Genomic DNA, 17,899 nt, shown 5'->3' on the forward strand with positions numbered 1-17,899 from the left:
CGCCGGCCCCGCGCCTGAACGGCGTCCTTCCGCGTGCAGGAGCCCCGGAGAGCCACGTCCGAGCCCTGGTGGGGAGCAGCGTGCGGCTGGGCTGCGTCTTCCCCGGGGAAAGCAGCTTTGACCTGAACGACCTGTTCGTCTACTGGCAAATCAGCGGCTCCGGCACCGTGGTGGCCTACTACCTGTCCAGGAACGACTCCGAGGACCACGTGGACGGCCGCTACCGGAGCCGCGCGCACCTGTCCCTGGACGGCATGCGGCGGGGCGACTTCTCCCTGCTGCTGCGGGACGTCTCCCCCGACGACGCCCAGAAGTTCAGCTGCCTGGTGTTTAGGAAATCCTTGGAGATGGAGAGGATTTTGGGGATGGAGATCCGGCTGCACGTGGCGGGTAAGGGCCTCTGCCGGCCGCCCGTCCCGGCGTGGGGACCCGAGCCCCTTCCGGCCGGGCACCTGTCCTCTCCCGGGCGGGGGGCCCTGTCCCTCGAGACCCTGTGCTTCCCTCGAGGCTGACGTGGAGAACGTGGAGCTCGTGGAAACGGCCCATAGCCCGAGACCGCCCGCCCCAGAGCCCGTGTCGCCCTCCCGGCCTCGAGCTCTCCACCTCCCAGTGGACTTAAAGACATGACTTGTCAAAGCCAGGCATGGCGGCTCCCGCCTGCCATCCCAGCCGCTCAGGAGGCTGAGATCCGAGGGTCACGGTTCAAAGCCAGCCCGGGCAGCAGAGTCCCTCGGACCCTCATCTCCGGTTAGCCACCTAAAAGCTGGAAGCAGAGGTGTGGTTCGAGTGGCGGAGCACCAACCTTGAGCAAAACAAGCTAAAGGATAGCACCCAGACCCTGAGTTCAGGCTCCAGTACCTACACACACACACACACACACACACGCACACACACACGCACACACGCATACACGCACGCACACACACGCACACACACACGCACGCACACACGCGCACGTACGCTAGGAAGCGCCGAGTGAGACCGGGATTTAGACGAGAACGTCAGCGCCAGCTGTGCCACGCGGGAGCGGGGCTGGGGCGCAGTCGCTGCCCGGGACCGCGGCTCCCCACGGGCCCGCCGACCGCCTGCCCTTCCCCCCCGCAGCCAACTTCAGCGTGCCGGTGGTGAGCAGCCCCACGCGGGGCCGGGAGCTCACCTTCACGTGCACGTCCACCGACGGCTACCCGAGGCCCAACGTGTACTGGATCAACAAGACGGACAACAGCGTGCTGGCCGGGGCCCCCGCAGAACCACACGGTGTCCGTGAACGCGCGCGGCCTGTACGACGTGGTCAGCGTCCTGACGCTCCCGCTCTGCCCGGGCGTGGACGTGGGCTGCTGCGTGGAGAACGCGCTGCTGAGCCAGAACCTCACGGGCAGCAGCCGGCCAGGTGGGTGCCGGGGCGCGGGGCGCGGGGCGCATCCAGAGGCCGCCGGGGAGGGGGTCCCCACGGCGGCCAGAGCTCCGAGCCCGTCGGCGTGGCCGCGCCGAGCCCGTTTTGTAGACGAGGCGGCCCCGGGGCGGGGGAGACTCCGGCCGGCCGGCCTCCCGTGCTGGGGTGCGGGCCCGGCTCCCCCAGAGGCTGCGGGGCTTCCCCGGTCGAGGCAGCAGCCCGCCCCCCACGTGGGCGGCCTGGCGGGCGCCCCGCGCCCTCTCCCGGCCGGCCACGGGATCCCTCGGAGGGCGGGACGCCCCCTCCCCGAGCCCCCACGCGGCCCGGGTCCCGGAGCGATGGCCGCCCAGCCTCCGCCGCCGCGCAAGCCGCTCGCAGCTCCGAGCCTGGAACAGCCGGCGTTGAGCCGGAGCCCAGGGCTCCCGGGGCCCCATCTTCTTTCTAATGTTCTTTTTGTTTAATTGAAATTTTTTTGACGAGGGTGATGTAGAGAGGGGTGTAGTTACACAATAAGGCAGTGAGTACGGGTCTTGTCATAGGTGTGACACCCTCCCTCATTCCCTTCCCTGGTTCAGGTAGGCATATATGCAATATCCAGTGCACCAAAATCACGTACAGCGACCACCGGGGGTACGCCGTGAGAATTCACCTAGAGCATTAAGCGTAACGCCAGCGATAGAATCCTCCTGCTCCCATCTCGTGGAGTTCATCTTGCTTAGCCGCATCCTATACACTCACACGTACATGGCTGCTGAGCTACTGCGCTCCTCTGATAGGGCTATCTTAGACCTTTTTATGCTTATTCAGTAGTCGTTTGGTTTTAGTTACATAATGTTGGGTCGCTGACTCAAACCTGTGGAAATACCATTTGAAAAGAAGTTTGTTATTTTGCAGACCTGGTCTCTGCTGTTCCCCCCCCGCCCCCGACAGTTTTATATCAAGGAGACCATGCACCGCTAGTCTCTGGGTTCTAGGCTTGTCTCGCTCAACATGATTTGTTCGAGTTCTGACCATTTCCCTGCGAATGCCAATATTTCACCGTTCCTAATCGCGATGTAGTGTTCCACTGCGCACAAGGTACCACCGTTTTTGGATCCATTCGTCTGCGAGGGGCATCTGGGTTGTTTCCATATTTTGGCTGTTGTGACCCGTGCCGCGGTACACGTGGAAGTGCCGGTGTCCTTGTGATACCCTGCGTCCCGTTGTTGATCCTAAGGCCCCATCTCAACCCCCGCTGCACAGGCGGGGCCCGGGCGTTCTGGGGGGGACCCCACAGCAGGGTGCGCTGGGCCAGAACCTCCCGGGCCACTCGCGGACAGCTCAGCGCTGACCTGCTGAGGTGTCGTCCTGCCCTGCCCAGCCCAGCGGCTCTGAGGGAGGAGGAGGCCCGCAGGGTGGGGGCCCCGCGCACTGCCGGGGGGGGTGGGAGGAAGGGGGCCGCGGGGTGGGTGCTGGGGCTCGCCGCCATCGGCCCAGCCGCTCCGGAGGCTGAGAGCCGGCCGGGCCGGGCGCTCAGGGAAGGTTCCAGAACGGGCGTCCACAGGGGCGGAGCCCGGGCAGGTGGAGGCCGGGAGCCGCCCCCTCCCCCAGACGCGGTCTTTTCCTCTCGCAGCGGCGTCCGCTGGGGCGGGCGGGCGGACCCCGGAGAGCCCGGCCAGCCCCCGCAGGAGGGGCCACGTCCGTCGTCCTCCCCCGTCCTGGTGGTGGCGGCCGCGGCGGCCGCCCTGGGCCTCGGCTGCGGGGGGAGGCGGAGCTGCCTCCGGAGACGCCGCTCAGGTGCGCGCAGACCCGCCGCCCACAGCCCGCTGTGTGTGTTGGTCGGCTGTGGGGCTTGAACCCGGGGCCTGGGCGCGGTCTTCAGCCCCTTTGTGCCAAGGCGAGTGCTCTGCCGCTGGAGCCCCCGGCGCCCCGGCCGGCTTCTGCGTCTCACGGGGACGTCGGTGCCCGGCGGCTTCGCGCTGCGCCCCCCCCCCCCCCCCGTCCTCAGTGGGGTGGCGGTGCGGGCGAGCGAGCACACTGCCCGTCGCCTTCCCAACTCTTGACCCTCGCCCCATGGGGCAGGCGGGGAGCCCCTCAGGGGAAGGGCTGCACACTCTGGAGGGGGTGACGGGGGGGGGGGGGGGCTCCTTGAGCTCCCGCCCCATCGTGTCATGTGACCGAGCCTCTCTGGTTTGTCCGCAGGCGACCGGCTGTGGCCCTGGAGGGAGAGCTCTCAGGTGAGTGGGCCTCGCAGAGCCGGGGGACCCCCGCCCCGCCCGCCCCGCCCTGTCCCGAGGGCTCGGTGATCGGCTTTCATCGGCGGGCGGACCGGGCGCCGTGGCATCCTCGGGCTCGACCGTGTGCGGGAAGTTTCTGCACGCGTGCGGCAGCCCAGGAAGCCCCGGCCCTTCCGCCCCTGTGGGGCGTCCGGGGCCCGTGCAGACACCGGGTTGCCTGGCTGCAGCTGGCCCCCGGCCCGGCAGGGGGGGCGCCCCAGGGGGCCACCAGGTCCCAAATCCAATCCCGATTTCGGAAAAAAAATCCACACCCCCGAGGCTGGAAAGGTGATCAGTGGTAAGTGCTCGCCTCGCATGCGTGAAGCCCTGGGTTCGATTCCCCAGCACCACATACACAGAAAAATCCAGAAGTGGCGCTGTGGCTCGAGTGGCAGAGTGCTAGCCTGGAGCACGGAGAGGCTCACAGACAAGGCCCAGACCCCGAGTTCAAGCCCCGGGGACTGGCAAAAAAAAACAACAATCGACACCCAGGTGTCCCCATGCCTGCGGCCCACCAGGAGGGGCCTGGGGTTGTGGAGGAGGGGCCTCCCGTGGCAGGGGGAGGGCACTGGCCGGGATGGGGCAGCGACTGCCCTTCCCGAGCCCCCGCTTTGCCATCCTGGGAAGAGGAGACCGCGGTGTCGGGTCCTGTGAGCCGCCAGGGCGAAACTCGGGGTGACCCTCGGGACCGTGCGGGCACCGTGGAGCTGCCCTGCGCGGAGGAGGGCCCGGCCAGCGCCGCTGGGGGCGGAGCAGGGGCTCGCGGGGCAGGCACGGGCCCCGGCTCCACCCCCAGAGCCGCACGCGGTGAGGACGAGGGAGGGGCCCAGCCCTTCACAGGCCCTTTCTCTCCTTCCTCCCAAGACCAGGCCGCACAGAGCCTCTGCCCGGGGCACCGGCCCGGCTCCGAAATGCCACCCGTGGGGCCGTGGACGCAGCTCCAGGACGGACTCAGACAGGCTCGGTAGCCAAGGGGATAACGAGCTGCCGCCCCCGTGCGCTGCGGGCGGGGTGCGACCCTGACCCCCGCCGCCCCCCAGGACACAGGGTAGAGATGCTCCTCCCCAGCGGACCTCCGCCCACCAGACCCCAGTCCCCACGGGGGACGCAACGTCCAGGGAACCTGAGCTGGCTGACCGGCTGGCACGGCCCTCGGCTTCAGGAGGAGCCGGGCGCCCGTGGCTCACGCCTGCGATCCTAGCCACTCGGGAGTCTGCCACCGAAGGATCACGGTTTGAAGCCAGCCCGGGCAGGAAAGTCCGTGAGACTCTTCTAATTAATCACAGAAAAATCCAGAAGCAGCACTGTAGAGCATTATTACCCTCGCACAAAAAGGAGTTCAGGGACAGCGCCGAAGCCCGGAGTTCAAGCCCCAGGAGCAGCCAAAGACAAGGGGAGGTGGCCCAGTCCTGGGCAGGGCAGCGCCTCGGAGAGCGGCCCCGGCCCAGGGCTGGCTGGACAAGCACGGGAACCCTGGAAGGTCATCTGCGCTTCCTCCTAGAGCCGCCCCGCCCCGTGTGCCCGCCTGCCGTGAGCTTCCAGACCGCGCGTGGCCAGCGACGCCAGCTTTCCCCTGTGCAACCGGGACGCGCGTGGCTGGGACGCGCGTGGCGGGTGACGCCCAGCTTCCCCCCGAGCCCTGGGGCGCGCGCGATCCAGCCGAGCTGCACCTCAGCTGGGAAGCAGGAAGCCGTTTCCTTCTGTCCACGGACAGCAGCCCCAGCTGCGGCCAGCTGCCCGGCGCCCGGCCTCCGCCCCATGGGGCCTCGTCGCCCGGCCCGCCGACCTCGCCCCCACCCTCGGCCCCCCAGGGCCTCCCGCCCCTTCCGGCCTGAAGTGGTGCTGTCCGCTCGGTGCGGGGCCGGGCAGCAGCTCCCGGAGCCCAGGCCCGGCCGTGCGGGGTGAGGACGGGGACCGCGAGACTCCAGCCGGGAGCCCCGCCAGGTGTCTGCGCAGGGCGGGACCCGGGGTCCCGGCTGCCACCCTGGGGGCCCTGCCCCCTCCAGGGCCACGCTGTCCCCCAGGGCCGGCGGGGCCCGCAGATCCCAGCTCATTGCCCCCGGGGTGGGCACGGGCTCGCCCAGCACCGGGCGGGAGTCCCGGCCCAGAGTGGGCAGCACCATCGTCACCTTAGCACCGGGCCCCCCGCGGGCCCCCTGCCCACTGCCTCCCGCACCCGATCCAGAGGCTCCAGAGGTAGGACACGTGCACACACACACACACATACACACACTCCAGCTTCCAAAGCCATGACACACACACACACACACACACACACACACACACAGCACGGACTTTAGAGGGGAAAACCTACTCTGTAAAAACAACACATTTGAGCAGCGGTGGAGCCTCGAGTTCAATCGATTCCTTCCACGTCTAAGAGGAAGCCACGAACGTCACAGCAGCGGGCCGCGCTGCTTAAGGAGCCCTGCTGCCCGGGGAGTGGGCAGGGGCCGGCGCGCTGAGGCTGGCACACGGGGCCCGTGGCTGAGCCGCAGGGCCGGCAGGAAGCTGCGGCCGGGCAGGACCCCGAGCAACAGCCCTCGGTGACAGACGGGTTTCACGCACCACCTGCTTGCTGCGTGAGCAGCTCTGGACACGCGGATCTCGTATCCTGCCACAAGCTGGGAGCCAGCTCCCCACCCACGGGGCCCAGGCCACAAGCTGGGGAGCCAGCTCCCCACCCACGGGGCCCAGGCCACAAGCTGGGAGCCAGCTCCCCACCCACGGGGCCCAGGACACAAGCTGGGAGCCAGCTCCCCACCCACGGGGCCCAGGCCACAAGCTGGGAGCCAGCTCCCCACCCACGGGGCCCAGGACACAAGCTGGGAGCCAGCTCCCCACCCACGGGGCCCAGGACACAAGCTGGGAGCCAGCTCCCCACCCACGGGCCCAGGACACAAGCTCGGAGCCAGCTCCCCACCCACGGGGCCCAGGACACAAGCTCAGAGCCAGCTCCCCACCCACGGGGCCCAGGACACAAGCTGGGAGCCAGCTCCCCACCCACGGGGCCCAGGACACAAGTTCAGAGCCAGCTCCCCACCCACGGGGGCCCAGGACACAAGCTCAGAGCCAGCTCCCCACCCACGGGGCCCAGGCCACAAGCTGGGCGCCCTGGTGACCTGGGCTGAGGTTCTGAAGGCTGCACCTGTCGTGGAAGATGCTAGCGCTGGGTACGAGGGACTTCCAAACCTCCCCAGCTGTTCAACTGCCAAGTCACTGGGGCTGACTGCACAAAGGCAGGGCGAGTCTCAGAGACTGTCACTCGAGCGTATCCATGTTTCGGTCACGTTCCTGGGTCACCGCTCCGGCTCTGCTTGGGCTTTTCTATTCACCCGGTAAAACCGTCTAATCAGAAAGAAGTAATAAGTTAAAATATAAAAACAAATCTTTTAAAGCTGGGCCGCCAGTGCCTCACGCCCGTCATCCAAACTACTCAGGGGGGGCGGAGATCTGAGGATCACGGTTCAAATCCAGCCTGGGGAAGGAAAGTCTGTAAGCCATTTATTGCCAATGAACCACCAAAAAGCCAGCAGCAGAACCGTAGCTCCGGTGGTTGGGCGCTCGCGGTGATCCACACGGTAGCTCAGGGACAGCACCCCAGGCCCCGAATTCAGACCCCAGGATAGGCACAAAATACGAAAAAGAAAATGCTTTAATTAAACCACCTAAGGGTAATTTGAAATCATGTTTGTATTTTATAGACATAAGGATATATTTTTGTCTAGTGTACGACATAAAATCTTACAGTGTTTACATATACATTTCAGACTCATAAAAATTGAAATGGTATACATACTTTTTAGAAACCCGGTCTTTTTATTTTTTACATGTTGTAATTCTCTCTAGCCCAGCGCCAGTGGCCCACACCTGCCATCCAAGCTACTCAGGAGGCTGAGATCTGAGGATCCCGGTTCAAAGCCAGCCCAGGCGAGAACGCCCGTGAGACTCTCATCTCCAATTAACCTCCAGAAAACCAGAAGTAGCTCTGTGGCTCAAGTGGTAGAGCACCGTCACTGAGCTGGAGAGCTCGGAGACGGCACCCGGGCCCTGAGTTCAAGCCCCACGATGGACAAAAATAATTGCCATTCTAGACTATTCTTATAGTTTGCAATAGTCTCTCATGCATTTGAGTCTTGGTATTCATTGAGGGCACTAAAACCTGCCTAACGCTGGACCCAGGCTGGCCTTGAACTCCAGACCCTCCTGCCCCGGCCTCCTGCGCGCTGGGGCTACAGGTGGGCCCCGCCACAGCCGGGGCGACGTCCCAGTCGTGACTTGTCCTCTGGGGACTGGGAGGAAGTGGGGTGCGGCGGGAAGGACAGGGGTGGCCGCGGGCAGAGGACCCCGCAGGCCTGGGGAGGGCCACTCCTTACACGGCATTCGGGGGGCGAGAGACGGCCTCCTGCCAGCTGCACCCTACAGATGGGTGTGCAGGGCCCCCGTATAGCAGTGCCCAGGGCCCCCAGCACCGCCGGTGGGCCACGCTGCGGGCCCGGAGGAGCCCCGGCTCGCGGGGGGAAGCGCCGCAGACGTTCAGCTAAAATTACCTCCGGGCTTCCTGTCTGCCGGGCTGAAAGGGGAAGTGGAGCCTCGTGAGGCCCGGCGGAGGGTCGGGAGCCCGCACACGTGGGCCTGAGCGGGGGGCGGGGCCGGGCGTCGCGGGGAGCCGGGCAGCGCGTGGAGCCGGGCCCTCTGCGTGGACGGGCGGCGCGTGGGAGCCGGGCCCGGGGGAGCCGGGCCCTCTGCGTGGACGGGCGGCGTGGGGAGCCGGGCAGCGCGTGGAGCCGGGCCCTCTGCGTGGACGGGCAGCGCGTGGAGCCGGGCCCTCTGCGTGGACGGGCGGCGCGTGGAGCCGGGCCCGGGGGAGCCGGGCCCTCTGCGTGGACGGGCGGCGTGGGGAGCCAGGCCCTCTGCGTGGACGGGCGGCGCGGGGAGCCGGGCAGCGCGTGGAGCCGGGCCCTCTGCCGTGGACGGGCGGCGCGGGGAGCCGGGGCAGCGCGTGGAGCCGGGCCCTCTGCGTGGACGGGCGGGCCCCTGGCCCCCGGCGGCCCCCGTGGGAACGCGCCTGCTGGGGGGGGCTGCCGGCTCCCGCGGGGCCCGCAGGTCTCCGCAGGTGGAGGGCGCGGGCAGCAGCGCCTGGCCCCCCCGACTGCACGCGGGCCTGGAGCCCCCGCTCCCGACACCCCAGCCGCCCCAGGAACCCGGGCCCAGCCCCCCAACTGCACACCCAAGACATGACGCGCTGCCCAGAGCCCCGGGGAGCCTGCAGGGCCCGCGCCCGCAGCCACAGCCCGCAAGGCTCGAGGGGCCGGTTGTGAGGGGCCGGTTCTGGGGGCCGGATCTGGGGGGCCGGTTCTGGGGGGCTCGTTCTGGGGGGGCCGGTTCTGAGGGAACGGTTGTGGGGGGCCGGTTCTGAGAGGCCCGTTCTGGGGGGCCGTCCCGTGAGCGTCGCGCCCCGCCTCTGGCCCAGGGAGCCCGGCGGCCTCGGCGCTGCGTGTCAGGCCGCCGCTGGTGCCCTGTGCTGCGGGCACAGATCCTAGCCAGCGCGGCCCGGGGCCTTCCCCCGAAGCCGTGAACCCCCCCGCAGCCCCCCGAAGCCGTGAACCCCCCCGCAGCCCCTCCCGAAGCCGTGAACCCCCCCACAGCCCCTCCCGAAGCCGTGAACCCCCCGCAGCCCCCTCCCGAAGCCGTGAACCCCCCCACAGCCCCTCCTGAAGCCGTGAACCCCCCGCAGCCCCTCCTGAAGCCCGTGACCCCCCCACAGCCCCTCCTGAAGCCATGAACCCCCGCAGCCCTCCCGAAGCCGTGAACCCCCCGCAGCCCCTCCCGAAGCCGTGAACCCCCCCACAGCCCCTCCCGAAGCCGTGAACCCCCCGCAGCCCCTCCCGAAGCCGTGACCCCCCCACAGCCCCTCCTGAAGCCATGAACCCCCGCAGCCCCTCCCGAAGCCGTGACCCCCCCACAGCCCCTCCTGAAGCCATGAACCCCCGCAGCCCCTCCCGAAGCCGTGAACCCCCCGCAGCCCCTCCCGAAGCCGTGAACCCCCGCAGCCCCCCGAAGCCGTGAACCCCCGCAGCCCCTCCCGAAGCCGTGACCCCCCACAGCCCCTCCTGAAGCATGAACCCCCGCAGCCCCTCCCGAAGCCGTGAACCCCCCGCAGCCCCTCCCGAAGCCGTGAACCCCCCACAGCCCCTCCCGAAGCTGTGAACCCCCCCACAGCCCCCTCCCAAAGCCATGAACCCCCACGCAGCCACCCCGAAGCTGTGAACCCCCACGCAGCCCCCCGAAACTGTGAACCCCCCACAGCCCCTCCCGAAGCCATGAACCCCCCGCAGCCCCTCCCGAAGCCATGAACCCCCCGCAGCCCCTCTCAAAGCCGTGACCCTCCCCCCGCAGCCCGGGGTCACTGGCCAGGCCGCAGGGTGAACGGTCAGAGCCCCCACCACGCTGCCCCCCGTGCCTGGCTCGCGCTGGGGACGCCTCCGTGGCCGCGCACCCCGTGGCTCGGGTCACAGCAGCTTCTTCCATCAACACGGAAACAAAAACACCCGCCGATCAACACGAAGCACCGCGTCCCTCCCCACACCCGCGCGGCCCCGCGGCCCCTCCCCACGGCTCGGTCTGCGGCCCTGCTGCCCCGTCACCGTCCAGCCGCGGTGTGAAGGACGGGGGGACACCTGGACACCGCAGATGTGGGGTGAGCTGCACGGAGGTCGGGGAGCGGGGCCAGGTCAGGCGCTGCGTGGGGAGGGCGGGTGAGGAGGTGGAGGGCGGTGAGGAGGTGGAGGGGCGGGTGAGGAGGTGGAGGGCGGGTGAGGAGGTGGAGGGCGGGTGAGGAGGTGGAGGGCGGGTGAGGAGGTGGAGGGCGGGTGAGGAGGTGGAGGGCGGGTGAGGCGCTGCGTGGGGGGGGGTGAGGAGGTGGAGGGCGGGTGAGGCGCTGTGTGGGGAGGGCGGGTGAGGAGGTGGAGGGCGGGTGAGGCGCTGCGTGGGGGGGTGAGGAGGTGGAGGGCGGGTGAGGCGCTGCGTGGGGAGGGTGAGGAGGTGGAGGGCGGGTGAGGCGCTGCGTGGGGCGGGTGAGGAGGTGGAGGGCGGGTGAGGCGCTGCGTGGGGAGGGTGAGGAGGTGGAGGGCGGGTGAGGCGCTGCGTGGGGAGGGGTGAGGAGGTGGAGGGCGGGTGAGGCGCTGCGTGGGGGGGGGTGAGGAGGTGGAGGGCGGTGAGGCGCTGTGTGGGAGGGCGGGTGAGGAGGTGGAGGGCGGGTGAGGCGGCTGCGTGGGGGGGTGAGGAGGTGGAGGGCGGGTGAGGCGCTGCGTGGGGGGGGGCGTGAGCGCTCTGGGGTGGGGGAGGGGCGTCTGTGCAAACCCGCCCACCCCCCCACCCCGTGTCTCCCCTCCCTCGTCCGCTCCAGTCGTGGGAAGCTGGACTCCACCGCCTGCTGCGGCGGCGGCTGTGGACGGAGACGGCCCGTGGGTCACCCGTCCCCCGAGGGGGTGTGCAGGGCTGGGGGGAGACTGGAGTGTTCCTCCTCGGTGCTGGGGGGGGGCGGCTGGGAAAAAGGGAGAGAGAGGGGAGGTCAGGCTTGCCAAAGAGGGGTAGGGCTTGCTGAGGGAGGGAGGGGAGGAGAGGGGAGGGGAGGGGAGGGAGGGGAGGGGAGGGTGAGGGACTGGCTGGATCCAATCTCACCCCAGCCAGGGGCCAGGACCCCCCGCCGTCCTGCGGAAGGTGGACAGAAGGTGTCGCGAGGCCAGTGGGGTCCTTCGCACATTGTAACACGCCCTGCGTGACGGCAGCTGTGGTTTTGCAGGGGCCTCACCCCGCTCCCGGCCACGGTGAGTGGGCGCCCCCCATTCCAAATCTCAGAGTCCTCAAGTCTGAGGCTGCGGTTGGCTTGCCCGAGGGGGGCGGGTGAGCTCTGAGTTGAACAGGCGTGCTCCCCAGGGCTGGGGGGGCGGCTGAGAACCCTCTTCCCCAAACTGCAGGCTTTGGGGTGACCACACGGGGCCTGGACCCCACACGGGGCCTCCGGTGGCCGGGGTGGCCTCGGCCTGGGGAACCGGCATCCTGCGCGTGGACGGCCGCGTGGGCGGGGACCCGGGGGGCCGGCGGGTGGACGTGTGGGTGGGGACCCCGGGGGGCTGGCGGGGGGACGCGTGGGTGGGGACCCCGGGGGGCTGGCGGGGGGACGCGTGGGCGGGGACCCCGGGGGGCTGGCGGGCGGACGCGGTGGGCGGGGACCCCGGGGGGCTGGCGGGGCGGACGCGTGGGCGGGGACCCGGGGGGCTGGCGGGCGGCCGCGTGGGCGGGGACCCCGGGGGGCTGGCGGGCGGATGTGTGGGCGGGGACCCCGGGGGGCTGGCGGGCGGACACGTGGGCGGGGACCCCGGGGGGCTGGCGGGGGACGCGTGGGCGGGGACCCCGGGGGGGCTGGCGGGGGACGCGTGGGCGGGGACCCCGGGGGGCTGGCGGGGGACGCGTGGGTGGGGACCCCGGGGGGCTGGCGGGCGGATGTGGTGGGCGGGGACCCCGGGGGGCTGGCAGGTGGGATGTGTGGGCGGGGACCCCGGGGGGCTGGCGGGCGGATGTGTGGTGGGGACCCCGGGGGGCTGGAGGGTGGATGTGTGGGCGGGGACCCCGGGGGGCTGGCGGGCGGATGTGTGGGCGGGGACCCCGGGGGGCTGGCGGGGGGACGCGTGGGCGGGGACCCCGGGGGGCTGGCGGGGGACGCGTGGGTGGGGACCCCGGGGGGCTGGCGGGTGGACGCGTGGGGTGGGGACCCCGGGGGGCTGGCGGGGGACGCGTGGGTGGGGACCCCGGGGGGCTGGCGGGTGGACGCGTGGGTGGGGACCCCGGGGGCTGGCGGGGCGGATGTGTGGGCGGGGACCCCGGGGGGCTGGAGGGTGGATGTGTGGGTGGGGACCCCGGGGGGCTGGCGGGGGACGCGTGGGTGGGGACCCCGGGGGGCTGGGCGGGCCCGGCCCTCTCCGCGCCCCCCCTGGGCTGTCGTCCCGCGTGGATGCCGTGGCCCGTGCTGTGTGGCGGCTGCTCGGCGTGGTTTTCTGGCTCCGTGGGCTGCCCCTGTCCGGGGCTGGCGCCCCACCGTGTGAGCCGCTGCCTCTCGCTGGCCAGCTGGAGGGGAGCCCCGCACCCCCGCCCGGGCCGCCTCGCCGCCTCCAGAGCCTGGCCGTGGGCGTCGCCCCAAAGCCGCAGGCCCGGGCTCCCCAGACCCGAAGCGGCTCCGTCAGGGGCCGCAGCCCTTCCGGCGTCCGGGCTCGTGCGCCTCACGGGACGAAGCCCTCCCCGAGGACGCCCCGACTTTCACTTCTTAAATTCTGAGCAAGAGGCTCTGCCGGGCCGGTCACGCCAGCAGCAACGCCCCGACGTGCACCCGAGCTTTGCTTCCCCGCCGTGGCTCCCTCGAGAGCGCAGCCTGGGGCTGGGCGCCCGCGGTTCACCCCGTGGGGGGGCGGGGGCCGGCGGGGGCGGGGGCGGGCGGGGGCGCAGTTGCCAGGCGCCCCTGCACCTGCAGGGCAGCGCCCTCACCGTCTCGGCTGCGGCCGTGGACTGGACAGGAGCCGCAGCTCTGCGCTGTCCTCGGCTCTCCCCTAAACACGCTCGGGGGACCCAGAAAGCCCCAAGCGTGCAGCCCCCGGGGTGCGGTTCCCAGGGTGCCCTCAGCCGCTGGAGGCCAAGGCCCAGGTCCACGGATCCCAGCGGCGCAAACAGCAGCCACGTGACGGGGCCCCCGGCGCCTCCCCGCCTGGCCCGGGGGCCCGTCCTTTGACTCTCCTTCCAGAGCCTTCTACACACGGGGCAGGGAGACCAAGACGCAGGTGCCTATGAATCTCTCCGGGGTGCGCTGGGGCACCCCAGCCCAGACGCCTGAGAGCAAGCCCGGGGCTCAGGAGGGGCCGGCGGAGCCCGAGGCCGCACGGGGCCCCGGCTGAGCGGGGTTTGCATGTGCTGGTGTGCGAGGCAGGGGGCTGGGGGGGGGGGTGGACGGGGCGGGGGGAGGGGGAGGGTGGGGCCGTCCAGGGGGGACCAGGAGAGGTCCAGGCTGGGACTGGGACGGTGAGGGTCAGAGGTCAGCCTCTAGGGCGCACTGTGGGAGGCCACCAGGATCCCCCAGCCCCCCAGCCCCCCAGCCAAAGCCGCCCGCCAGGCCCCCCCAGCCAAAGCCGAGGCCAATGGCCGAGCCAAAGCCGAAGCCAACGGGCCGAATCAAAAGCCGAGGTCCAGCCAGGCCCTCCCCCCCCCCCCCCCCGGGGGCTGTGTGAACGCGGCAGACCTTCCCCACCCCGGCCCAGCTCTCCGCCTCCCCGCAGCTGTCCTATCATGAACGCCCTTCCACCGCCCTTCCCCTGGCGTCCTTGTCGTGGCCCGTGGTTGGACTCGAAGCGTAGGAGCCCCGGAGCTGGGGCCCGGGGGTCCTAGCAGGCCTGGGACCTTCCGACAGTGACCCCAGCCCTGCCGAGGCTGCGGCTTCGACGCCTCCCACCTCTCACTCCACCTCCTAACACTGGAAGCTCGAACTGCCGTTCCCTGCCGTTCCCTGCCGTTCCCGGCGCACGAGCCCCCATGAACGTCTTCCTTCGTGAGCGGCCCAGACCCAGTGGCTGGGTACTTGATTAAGGTGACAAAAAGCCAACCCGCACACGGAGCAGTCACATCACGGAAGTTTCCGCGACTGGCTGGAGAGAGCACAGGGATGCGCACGTGACAGTGTTTCCTCACTGGGCGCAGCGGGCGCTGGTGGCTCACGCCCGTCACCCTCGCTCCTGGAGGCTGAGGGCGGAGACCCGAAGCCGCCAGGCAGGGGAGCCCGGGGCCCCCTCGTCTCCACGGAGTCACCAAAACGCCGAAGCGCAGGCGTGGCTCAGGGGGCCGAGGGCCAAGCTGGAGAGGGAAGAGCTAAGGAGGAGCTCCCGGACCTGGAGCTTAGGCTCCAGCACCGACACATGCACACGCGCGCGTGCACGCGCACACACACACACGCACGATACACCTCTGGACCTCAGAGCCCAGTGAGAGAAACTTCTAGACGCAGGGTGGATGCCTTCCCCCTGGAGGGGCCGGAGGCCGGGTGGCGTCGGCGGCGTCAGGGCAGCTCACGGGTGGGCAGAAGTCCTTCCTGCAGGGGACGGCTGGCCCCCTCCCCCTCCCCCCTCCCCCCTCCCCCCTCCCCCTCCCCCCCCCTCCCCCTCCCCCCTCCCGCCCCTCGCAGGGCTCCCCGGGACACAGCGAGCGGAGAGGAGTCAGGAGCCGGGACCGGCCGGCGCCAGAGCTCCCGCTCCCAGCCCCGAGAAGAGCCAGATGGAAGGCTCCAGAAAGAATCTGGAAGGCGAACACAGAACAGGGTGCGGGGTTGAACTTTGTCCCCCAAGGTCAGGCTGCAGCTGCGGCTCGCCCCTCCTTCACGCCTGCCCCAGTGACCGTGGGCAGGGCGGGGGAAGCACGCGGGAAGGACGCTGGGGGAGGGGGGCTCCGGGGGGGGGGGGGGCCTGGCCGGGCCTCAGGTGCCTGGCCCGGGAGAGGCCTTAGCCGAGGCCGAGCTGCGGGCGCCAAGCTTTTGGTTCCCGTCCCAGTGTGGCCGGCTTGTGACCCGTGCACGTCCCTGTGGGTGGTTCGTGTTTCCGGTCCCAGTGTGGCCGGCTGTGACCCGTGCACGTCCCTGTGGGTGGTCGTGTTTCCGGTCCCAGTGTGGCCGGCTGTGACCCGTGCACAGCCCCCGTGGAGTTGTGACTTGTGCACGGCCCCCGTGGGTGAGTTGTGTCTTCTGGGAAGAGGCAGCGGAACGCTGGGAATGAAGCCGCGTTGCACCGGGAGCCGCGCTGGCCGGCGCTGTTGGGTCTGGAGGGGGGGGAGATGGAGCCGCGCTGGCCGGCGCTGTTGGGTCTGGAGGGGGGGAGATGGAGCCCGCGCTGGCCGGCGCTGTCGCGTCTGGAGAGGGGGAGATGGAGCCGGGCTCGGGCGCCGACCTTGGGCACAGCCCAGGGAACACTAAGCTTTGCTGCTCCCTTTTTCCGGGGGATCCTCTCCCCCCATCTGCTGTGCATCTTTGGGGAACGGGGTGCGCAGGGCTCTCCCCAGCGCCCCCTGCCCCCCAAGACCCACGGAGCCTTTGAAGTGGCCAAGTCAATGTGGCGCCGAGCTCCCGGCCCCGCCCGCCACGTCGATGAAGCCGCGCTCGCTTTCCCTGGGCTCTGCTGGAATGCGGGTGTTACGCAAGCGCCCCAGCCGCCCCGTGTTGACAAGCGGTCCCCATGGCAGCGGGCTACACAAGGAAGCAACGTGGAGCCGAACAAGGCCAGCAGCCCCGCCGTGGAGGGCCCCGCCAAGGCCGGCTCATGGGGGGGGAGGGGGAGGTGTGGGCGCGCCTGGGGCCCCGGGAGGCCCGGCCGAGTCGCCGCTGGGCCTCTCTAGGGTCTGGGGGTCGCCCCCTGTCTTGATGACCCTCCATCTGCCGTGGAGGCGAGCAGGACACCCCCACTCCACACCTGACGGGAGCTCATCTGCGGTTTCGGGGATAATGGCTCCACCCAGAGTCCCTGTGTCCAGTCCCCGCGGCACAGGTCCACGGGCGTCGGGAGGGCACCGCGGGCTGTGGCCCTTTGCGGCAGGTTGCTGTGACAAAACTCCCGCCTCAGACACGCGACCCGCAGCCGCGAGGTACAGCGGGCGGGAGCCGCTCACGCCCGCCACCCCCGCTACTCACGGGCTGAGCTCTGCAGGACCGCGGTAGAAGCCAGCCGCGTAGAAACGTCTCCAAACCCTGTCTCCAAAACAACCAGCAAAATGTTGGGCTGAAGGTGTGGCTCAAGCGGTAGAGTGCCAGCTTAGCAAACTGAGTGTTCCGGGGGTCGAGGGAGGGGATTCCCCGTCCCTCCAGGAGTCCACCACTCAGTCTCAGCAAAAAGATGGATTGACTGGGGAAGCAAAAAGCGAACTGACCGGCCAGGGACGCAGCACAGACTCGGGAGCTGAAACTGTGACCCCTAACAGTCCTGGAGCTGGGGTTTACAAAGGTAAAAGCGTAGCACAGATGTAGGGGGTTGACGCAGGGGTAGAGCAAGCATCAAATGAGTTAAGCCATTTACAGAAGCAGAATCTTGTGGTCATGTTGACCTAATATTTAACTTCATTTTAATAATTGCTACCATGTTTCCCTAATCAAGATGGCGTCAGCTCTGCTTCCTACAGAACCTCAGTACTGCTAACTCCCCCCATATCTACACACATGTATGTACACAGACATTATAATATAGACTGTATGTGTGTCCATACATTCCAACACCAACTGCAAGCTAGGTAGACGGACAGCTGTCACACAGCTCAACGATGGGGGCGGAGCAGAGACGACCGCCTTCCTCCTCCCGAGGCTCAGTGCGTGGGCACGGACGGCTGCCATGACGAGAACCAAGAAGGGGAGCCCCGCCCGCCGCCCCAAGTCACGTCCACCACCGCACAACGGTGTGAGCACGCTGGAAGAATCCCCCCGCCAGGGGTCCTGGCCTGCTGGGAGCCCACCGGGGGGGGGCTCAGGAGTCACCCCCCAGAGGGGGCTGGGAGCCCACAGAGGGGGGGCTCAGCAGTCACCCCCCAGCGGGGGGGCTCAGGAGTCACCCCCCAGCGGGGGCTGGGAGCCCACGGGGGGGGGAGCTCAGGAGTCACCCCCCAGAGGGGGGGCTCAGGAGTCACCCCACAGCGGGGGCTGGGAGCCCACGGGGGGGGGAGCTCAGGAGTCACCCCCCAGCGGGGCCTGGGAGCCCACGGGCCGGGGGGGGGCTCAGCAGTCACCCCTCACAGGGATTCAGGAACGGAGCTGGGAAAGAGCCCGCCGGCTGGAACACACAGGTTTTCCTCAGCATTCGCCAGCCGCACGGGGGCCGTCACTGGCGCGTCCTTTCCCGGCAGGTGTGCAGTGTACGCCAGGAAACTCGCCCGCTCCACCTCGCCCTCACGCTTGATCGCTTTTTCTTTGGCCACTCACCGATTCCTCTTCTTTCCATTTCTAACACGGAGGAGAGGCACAGCCTGGGTGTGTTCAGGTCCCTCGAGAAGTAACGGAGGCCACAGAGCCACCGACGGCCCCGCCCGCTCGGGAAGACGCCGGGCAGGACCTCACTCTTGGGTTTACTAGTAACTTTCCTAGTGTGAAAGCAGGCGTTTCATTAATCATTGCCACACTCTCAATTCAGAGACAGACGCTAACCCCTGCACACAGCAAACACAGCCGCTTCTCCCTTACAGCAGC

Source organism: Perognathus longimembris, chromosome 5 (assembly GCF_023159225.1).
Source record: "Perognathus longimembris pacificus isolate PPM17 chromosome 5, ASM2315922v1, whole genome shotgun sequence".
NCBI classification, from domain to species: Eukaryota; Metazoa; Chordata; class Mammalia; order Rodentia; family Heteromyidae; genus Perognathus; species Perognathus longimembris.